The following is a 9063-nucleotide window of genomic DNA, read 5'->3' on the forward strand; positions in this document are numbered from 1 at the left end:
AGTGACTACAGATTTAATGTGGTCACTATCACTTTCAAAATCTCAATGGAAAGTCATATAAAAACAGAAACTTTCATTCTATCTAGTCAGAAGAAAATCCAAACAATCAAAACAATTTTGAAGAATACTGGGAGCCTCACACTTTCTGATTTCAAAATTCATCACAAAGCTACAGGTGGGACTGACAAAAGGATGAGAGCAAAGACTGATAGCAGACACAATGAGCTCATAAACCCTCATGTGTGTGATTGAATACTTTTTGACCAGGATTTCCAAAACCATTCAATGGAGGCATGGAAGACTTTTCACAATACAGTCCTAAGAATAACAAATAAGAAAGACTGTGGAGTGCTGAGCCCAAAATGGGGCATACATGTCACACCCTACCCCACTCCAGGCTCAGCAATCTTCTCCCAGGAAGAGGAAGCAGGAATTACAAGATGCAGAGGTGGCTCAAGACAGAGCAGGGCAGTCACACACAGAGACTGACAGTTAATATGACAGCATGCACAAGACCTGTCAAAGCTCAAACCAGAAAAACACCCAGCATGGAGAGGAAATGTGCACAAAACACCACCCCTAGGTAAGGAGCTGCTAACAACTAGTAGCTGTTGGGAAAGGGATTTGTCTTTAAGTATGTGGCCCCAGGTAGGTTGACCACACTCTGGAGCAGGCTCCACTCCCTAAATTAGCTAAGCAACACAAACCGGATTCTATGGGTTTAAAAAAAAATGAAAACTGGAAGTTGGGTAGATATTGAGGTGAATGTCAAGAGTGTGGGTCTGTGGATCTGGAAGGAGTTGGAGCAGCGGGGTGAATATGATCAAAACACAATGCATAACATTTTCAAAAATAATAAAAGTATATTTTTAGCTGGGCGTTGGTGGCCCATGCCTTTAATCCCAGCACTCAGGAGGCAGAGGCAGGTGGATCTCTGTGAGTTCAAGGCCAGCCTGGTCTATAGAGTGAGTGCCAGGGCAGACTCCAAAGCATACAAAGAAACCCTATATCAAAAAACCATATATATAGGGGGAAAATATCAACAGGGGGAAAATGAAGTCAGACCTTTATACTATATTATGACAATCTCACCCCAAATCATGCAGTCTAGAACTATCTTATTTGTTACATTAGAAGACTAGAAAAGCTTTATAACACTTGATTTCTCAGTGGTTCCTTGGAGATGATACCCAAAGCACAGTGATAAAAGTGAAAACAGAAGAACTAGACTTTCCATTGTCCCTATTGATCAAGAATACAATCAATAAAACACACAGACAGTTCATACAATGTGATGAAATATTTGTAAGGACCATGTCTGATAAGAGGTTAATATCTAGAATACAAAATATATCTCTACCACTCAAGAAATACTTGACTGAGATAGACAAAGGACCAAAATATTTCTCAAAATAGGGTCTACACACAGCCAAGAAGCCCATGAAGAAAATGCTCCTACTTCTAAGAAAAATGCCAATCATAACCATAGTGACAGTACAGACTGAGTTCAAGGCCAATATAAACAACAAAGTGAGACCCTGTATCAAAACAAAGAGGGCAGAGACTATAGCTCAGTGGTTGACTGTTTGAGATGTGTGTGACCCTTGGTTTAGTCATTATAGGAAGAAATAAAGCTTTGTTTTTAAAAAATGGAGAAAATGGAAATTTTGTGTGCCTGTGTGTTGGTGAGAGCAGCTGATGGTATGGCAGCTGTGGAAACCCATCTTTCACGTTCTCAGAAATAGGACCACTCTATGATCCAGCCATTTCACACTGGGCTTTGAGAGGCACATCTGAGCTACCCACTGCTCTTCTGCTGTGACCCAAAGCCAAATAAAGTCTTGTTCTTTGCTCACAATTTCAGAGTTTCTACTCCATGGTTTCTTGGTCCCATGTCTCTGAGGAGAGGCCACACATTATGGTGGAGAGCATGTGATAAAGAAAACTGGCTCACCTCCAGAAATCCTGGGAACAGACAGAAGAGAGGGTACCAAGGACAACAAACATATCCTTCCAGGCTACCCAGTGGCCTCTTTTTCCAACTAGATTCCACCTCCTAGTTTCTACCACCTTAAAAAAAGGTTATCAAATCATGAGTCTATCAATGGCTACGATGCAAGCACTTACCAAAGCATTTCACTGGGGGTAAAGCCTCCAACAAACACATGGGCCTTCAGGAGACATGTAATATTCAAACCACACCCCCCATGGTGTTAAAAGCAGGGTCACAAAAAGTCACCTGGTGGTCATTTTCACAGTCTCAGGGTTCATGATAGCCAAAAGATGGAAACAAGTAAGCTATCTACTGACAGAAGAGTAAATAAATAAATGGGGAAACTATGGAGTATTAAAAATGACAGAAATTCTAACACATCCTAAGAACATTGTGCTCGGTGAAATAGGACAGTCACAATGATAAACACTGCCTGGTTCCACATCTATGGCGTATTAAATATATGGAACAGAAAGCAGAATGGTTGCTAGGCACTGACATGGAGGAGAGTTGTGGCTTAACGGGCATAGTTTCAGTTTTCCAAGATGAAGAGTTCTAGAGATTGGCTGCAAAGCAGTGGGAATGTGCTTAGCACTGCCCAGCTGTGCACTTAAACATGATTAAGGGGGTAAATTTCATGTTGTGTGTATTTTACCACAATCTTTAAAACTGTAATGCCTTTGAAGAAAATTTTATTTCTCGAAGAATGCTGCTGGTGCTTGGTTTTGTTTCCAGATCTCAAGGCTGGGTCATTTTCTTCTCTTGTGTGATATTCAGCAAGTTGCTAACATCCTCCTTGGAGAACACAGAGGGATGGACATGGCTTTCCAATAAAAGGATGAACTAGGACCTCCATCACTAAAGCTAAGGGCCAACCATACAGGATGGCTTCTGTCTTGCCAACAAGTAAACTAGTACATCCCCCACTCCAGCCTATGGTTAGTATGTCACTGAGGAATGTCAAGGCCAAAACTCAAGCAGGAACTTGGAAGCAGAAACTGCAGTAGAGACCAGGGAGGAAAATTGCAGTTGCATACTGGTTTGCTTTCCCTTGGCTCACTCAGGTATCTCTCTTATACAGGCCAGACCCAGTGGCCTAGGGAAAGCACCAACTATTTAGAAGCCTGGATCCTCCTACAATTCAGATCATAGGCCCAATCTCATATGGGCAATTCTTCAGGTGAGGGGCTCACTGTCCAAGCAACGTAAGTTTGTGTCAAGTTGACAAAAATTGCCCAGCACAGTTGCTATAGGCTGAGTGTGCCTATACTTCCACAGAAGGGTAGTCTACAGCTGAATAGTCTCAGGAGTCCACCATGTGTACTCAGGAGCTTGCAAATAGCAAGGTAGACTGATTCCCATAGCCAGGGCTCCAGAAAAGGGCTGAGAATTTTATAATGAGTGTAATTTAACACTGCTGATTGAGAACAGGAGAGATTTTCCTCACAGCTCTCTGGATGCTACAGAAAAAAATGTCATCTTCTTCCAGGACTTGGCTTCCCCCACACCCTACAGCCCAATCTAAGAACACATGGGCCCCTCTTCTAGCCGTGGGATCTACTGCTTAGCTCTGATGATCACACAGGTAGGTTACCTCCTATGTTGTAGCCTCCAACCATCCCAGGCTACAGAGGCTGTTTGAGGAAAGACAGATCTTTTGGGAAAGACAGATTTCTTCAATAGATCAGTATCATGCATCAAATTTCCAGAATTACGGTTGAACTCATGTTATAGTGAGCATAGCATCCTCCTCTGGAGCCAGGAGACCAGGAAACATATCAGGCAAGAGAGTAAAGATACCAGGCTCTTCAGTGTGTCTGTGGGGTTTTAGGACCAGGAAGAACTATAGTCTATTCAGTCGGATTCTAAAACAAGTGTTGCCTGATAACATGGGTCACAGGGCCACTGAGCAGTGACTTTCTGAAGAACTGAATTCAGAATCGATTAAGCAACAGGGCTATTTATTAACTATTTTAGATTTCATAGAAAAGGAGAAAAAATCCACTATGAAAATGAAATTCTGTCAGTAACCCCAATAGGCTTGCCCACCAACTAACGAGAACAAGGTAAATTTGAGCTCAATTTACTCAGATGGATAATAAAACTTTCAATTATGGCTGCATTATTTGTTGCTATATGGTTGAAAGATTAGGTGACAATATGCAAAAAATAGTTTCTTCATATTATAATATTTAGTAATGTCATTTTATTTTTTATATGTTTCATTAAATTGTTTTGTGGCTTTATTATCTACCCAGATGCACAGCCCAGAAATACAATTATTCAGATTTAGAAGCAATAAAATTTGGCATGCATTTTCTCGTATTCAGAATTCCTGCATGTTAAAAAGAAATTATAGCATTCTTCCCACATTGCACCGCTCTGAGGCCCTCACAGACCCATTCATTAACCAAAGGCATTACAGAAAGCACACCATTTAGGTTAAAGGGCCCTTCGGATAACAGATATGCAGGCACAGAGCAAATATTTCACTGTAGCCCCTCCTTTTGATTATGACAATAATAGAGGAAAACGGATTCGCGTTCCCCATAATGTGCAGCTCCGTGATGGATCCATGAAGTGCTGAAGCTCTAGTTGCAAAGCAGCACACAGAGAAAGCAAGATAACTACAAAACCATCTACAACTATGGGGAAACAGGAGTCTCACTTCTTGGAGAAAAAGTTATGGCTTCCTGGGGACTTGTATTTCGGGTAAGCACTATAATAAGTCAGAGTCCTGAGCATACTTCCAGGGCACATAGAGCATTAGGTGTGACAGTGGGAGTTCAGGGACAGTGTCCCCACTGCCCAGAAATATTCTTCCACAGGAAACCCACAATTTTTTTTTAAATTTCTAGTAAAATATAAAGAAATTGGGGCTCCTTGTCTACCATTAGCACTCTCATATATGTTGAACATGTAATTATTTGAGATCATAGAAATCAAATTTCAAATACATTAGGGTATTAACACCAGACTATGGAAGAAATGTCCAAAAAGAAGACTTAAAGCACCATCAAATTCCAATCTTACTACAGAAAAATAGGAATTACAAACCAGAAGCACATGTTTGTATTATATCCAGACTAAGCATCTTTCATCCCAAAATCTAAACTCTAAAATTCTCTAAAATCTGAAACTTTTTGAACACTGGTATAATACCACAAGTTGAAACTCTACATTTGAATTTATAAAACAATTGAAAATATGTTATTTTTAGACTATGGGTAAAGTGTGTATGAAACTCAAATTTTGTTTAAACTTGGATTCTGCCCCCAACACATCTCAATACATATATGCAATTATGCCACCCCAAAAATTCCCAAACCAAACTCTTCCTGTCTCATACTTTTTTAATAATATACCTACATAGAAAAGGACTGATATAAAAGTATTAAAAGAACTGCTGCAAGTTCATTAAAAATGAGCAAACAAAATAATACAGAGAAAAAGCATGGGCAATAATTTTGTAGAAGACTCATATGAACAGGAAACATTTGAAAGCACATCAAAGAAATGCAAAATGAGCTATCTCTGATAGCCATTTGACTGACAGAATTAAGAAAGGCAACATACCCACCACACACACACACACACACCATATGCACACTCCAAAGGGACCTGAATGCTACTACCCCACAGCATTTTCAGGGCTTACACTAAGGTTAAGCTTTGTTCCAGGATGCCCTCTCATCCCAGTCCATAGATGGGCTATACTGTGGTGTGTCAGGGACCACATAGACACACAGGAGCACTCAATGAATAAGAAACTGGTAAGCTCCATTGAAAAAGAATTTAACATTATCTTACAAAGTTAAATACTTATATATCCTACAACTTTATATTCCACTTATAGATGTGTGATCAATAAAAAGAAATCCCAAATGTATATTCCAATATGGAAGTACAAAAGTGTTTGCAGTACCATTCTCAGGAACCTGGGAATACTCCAAATGAGGACGTAGATTCTAGTGTGCTCCACAGTACAGTATTGTGAGACACTCAAAATCAATGAATTTCAGCTATATGTAACAGTGTGGCTGACTCTTATTAATATAATGATTGAGATTAGAAGCTGCATGGGTTCCTTTTCTAAAAAAAAAATTAAAATAGCTAAGCAATATAATGTTACGAATGTGTATACTTAGTGAGGCTATGTTTTAAAGCGGACGATGGGTACAAGATGTGAAAAAACCTGACTAGCTCTCCTGGGGGAAGAAAGCAATGAGCCATGAAAGCTGCAGAACAGAAGAGCAGGCAAGCTACTAGCTGGTTCCTGCAGCTTGTGACATCACAAACACCCATACAGAAGAAAGTATCTATGGATTGTGATGAGAGGGCATCCTGGAACAAAGCTTAACCTTAGTGTAAGCCCTGAAAATGCTGTGGGGTAGCAGCATTCAGGTCCCTTTGGAGTGTGCATATGGTGTGTGTGTGTGTGGTGGGTATGTGTGTTTCATTTAAATACATGATATGAGTTGTTCTCAGATGGGCAATTAAAAGTTACATTATTATAAAATTGATGATTAAGACATTTCAAGGCATCCTGTGCCAAAAGTCATAATTATCAAAAAGACTAGGTGGGCTGGGGAGATGATAAGCTAGGAAAGCACTTACTGCACAAACATGAGGAACTTCCCATGCATCCCTAGTACCTCATAAAAGCCAAGCACAGAGGTAGGAGTCTGTAATCCCTACGCTTGGAAGGCAGAGACAAGAGGATCCCAGGGACTTGCTGACCTGCTAGTCTAGCCAATCAGAGAACCCAAGATCCAATCTCAATAAATGAGGTGAAGATACAAGATATACAAAATGTTGACTTTTAGCGTCCACATACACACACATACATATCTACACATACATATACACCACACCCATTATGTGTGGTGTGTGTGTGTGTGTGTGTGTGTGTGTGTGTGTGTGTGTGTGTGTGTGTGAGTGTGTGTGTCCAGGGGGCCTAGAAAAGGAAACAGAAGGCACTGTGAACTTAGCTCATGGGTCTCACTTTGAGGATGAGGTTTCCTCTTGGACGAAAAGCAATAGAGGGTGGGTAGAGGCTTGAGCAAGACAGACAATATGTGCATGGTCTTCTTCGATTCCCACTTTGTTTCAAATGTACCTAGTGAACACAAAATATTCCTCATGTATCACTAATGTATTACCTAAGCCAAGAACAACTGACCCATGGGGAAATAATCATATCTGAAAGCAGAACTCTTGGCCCCATGTTTTCTTTCCATCGGCTAGAATAACTTTAGATAAGCAATTGTATCCTGATGGACCTCTGTTTTTTCATCTATAAAATAGGCTATGTGAGGAGGAAGGACTGAGACCCTCACAGAGAAGCTATTTGGCCTCTTCTATTTAGATTCTAGGCAGGACAAGGGTAATCTTGCAAATGGACTTTATTTGTGTCATCCAAAAGATCAGAACACTGAACAGAAAAACAGTTCCAAGCTGGTAGGTTATCTGTGGCCTACAGGCATGGCCAACTAAAACGTTCATGTAGTTCAGTATTTGAAAAGCAAGATGATGAGAGACTTGCAGTTAATATACCTTTATGAATCCTCACTAATAGCCTTCTCTACTATCTCTAGTTAAAATGTTTAAATGAGAAGATGGGATATGTATATGTATATTACTTCTCTTGTGAGTAAAAATATCTGAGTTCGAGTTCACAGAGCCCACATTTTTAAATGTGTTGGTGCCTAGCATTTGGGAGGCAGAGATAGGTAGATCCCTGCAGCTCTCTAGCCAGCCTGGTTTACTTGACAAGACCTAAGCTAGTGAAAGACCCTATCTAATAAACTGAGATGGATACTGCCTGAGGATGAGGTGGTGTGTGCCTATAGTCCCAGTTGCTGGGTGGAGAAATAGGAAGATACCTGGTTCTGGCTGGCCAGCTAGTGTTGCCAAATCAAATTGGTGAGCTCTAGGTTCAGAAACAGACACCTTTCTTATCAGAGACAGATAGAGGAAGACTCCTGACACCTACCTCCAGCTTCCACATGAACACGCATGTATACATACCTGGACACACATGCATTTATACATAGCACATATATGTACATACAACACATGCAAATTGAAAAACACATTTGAAAGAGACCTAATCCAACTACCTGTTTCGAAGTGAGGTCTTCAGGGGATGATTAAGATTAAACAAAGTCTTCACACAAATAAAAGAGAGCAAGAGGTGAGCAGAGGGTGTGTGTGTGTGTGTGTGTGAGAGAGAGAGAGAGAGAGAGAGAGAGAGAGAGAGAGAGAGCTTTCTGTCTCTTGCTGTGTGATTCCCTGAGCCATCTTGAGATTTTATCAACCAAGAAGTTCATCATCAGATGTTATCCTCAACCTTGGACTAGCATCATGAGCCCAAGTCAACCTCTTTCACTGTAAGTCACTCAGTCTCTGGTGTTGTGTTATTAGCAATAGAAAGTGGATTAAAACAACTCCTCAATTCCTCAGTCATGTAGTAGTGGAGCATGAAGGACTGTGGACCTTGTCTCATTAATGTGCATATCTCTGCATGAAAATTAGAGTCTAAAATAGAGCTATTTTCTATTGTTTAACTCATAAGATGCAACCAGAATTATAAATATTTAAACACAAAATTATATATCTTCCTGTAATTCATGCCCACAAATTCTCACCAATGCTCTTTCCTCCAATAGAGAGACTTGCCTCCCATTATCAACTCTGTCAGTTAGTTAGATTTGTCTGTGTGGTTAACCACAATACTGAGTGAACTGAAACACCAATCATTTATTACAAACCCCTGCACATACCAGTTGGCAATCTGGGCAAGACTCAGCAAGGATGTTCTTTTGTTGGGCTCTCCAAAGTCTCACACATGCATGCCTCATAGCACTTAAATGAGGTGGAAGCTGAAGTCTAAGGTGGCCTCATTCACATAGCTGACAGCTGGTGGCCTTCTGCTCTGGTGACAGAGGGAACTGGGCCATACTATAGTACACCTAGTCAGGTACAATGACATTGTTGTTGGTCTGAGTTCCCAAAAACTTCAGGATATGGCCTGGGGTGATGACTCAGCTGTTAAAACCACTTGCTAC

The sequence above is a fragment of the Cricetulus griseus genome, chromosome 2, assembly GCF_003668045.3.
Source record: "Cricetulus griseus strain 17A/GY chromosome 2, alternate assembly CriGri-PICRH-1.0, whole genome shotgun sequence".
NCBI classification, from domain to species: domain Eukaryota; kingdom Metazoa; phylum Chordata; class Mammalia; order Rodentia; family Cricetidae; genus Cricetulus; species Cricetulus griseus.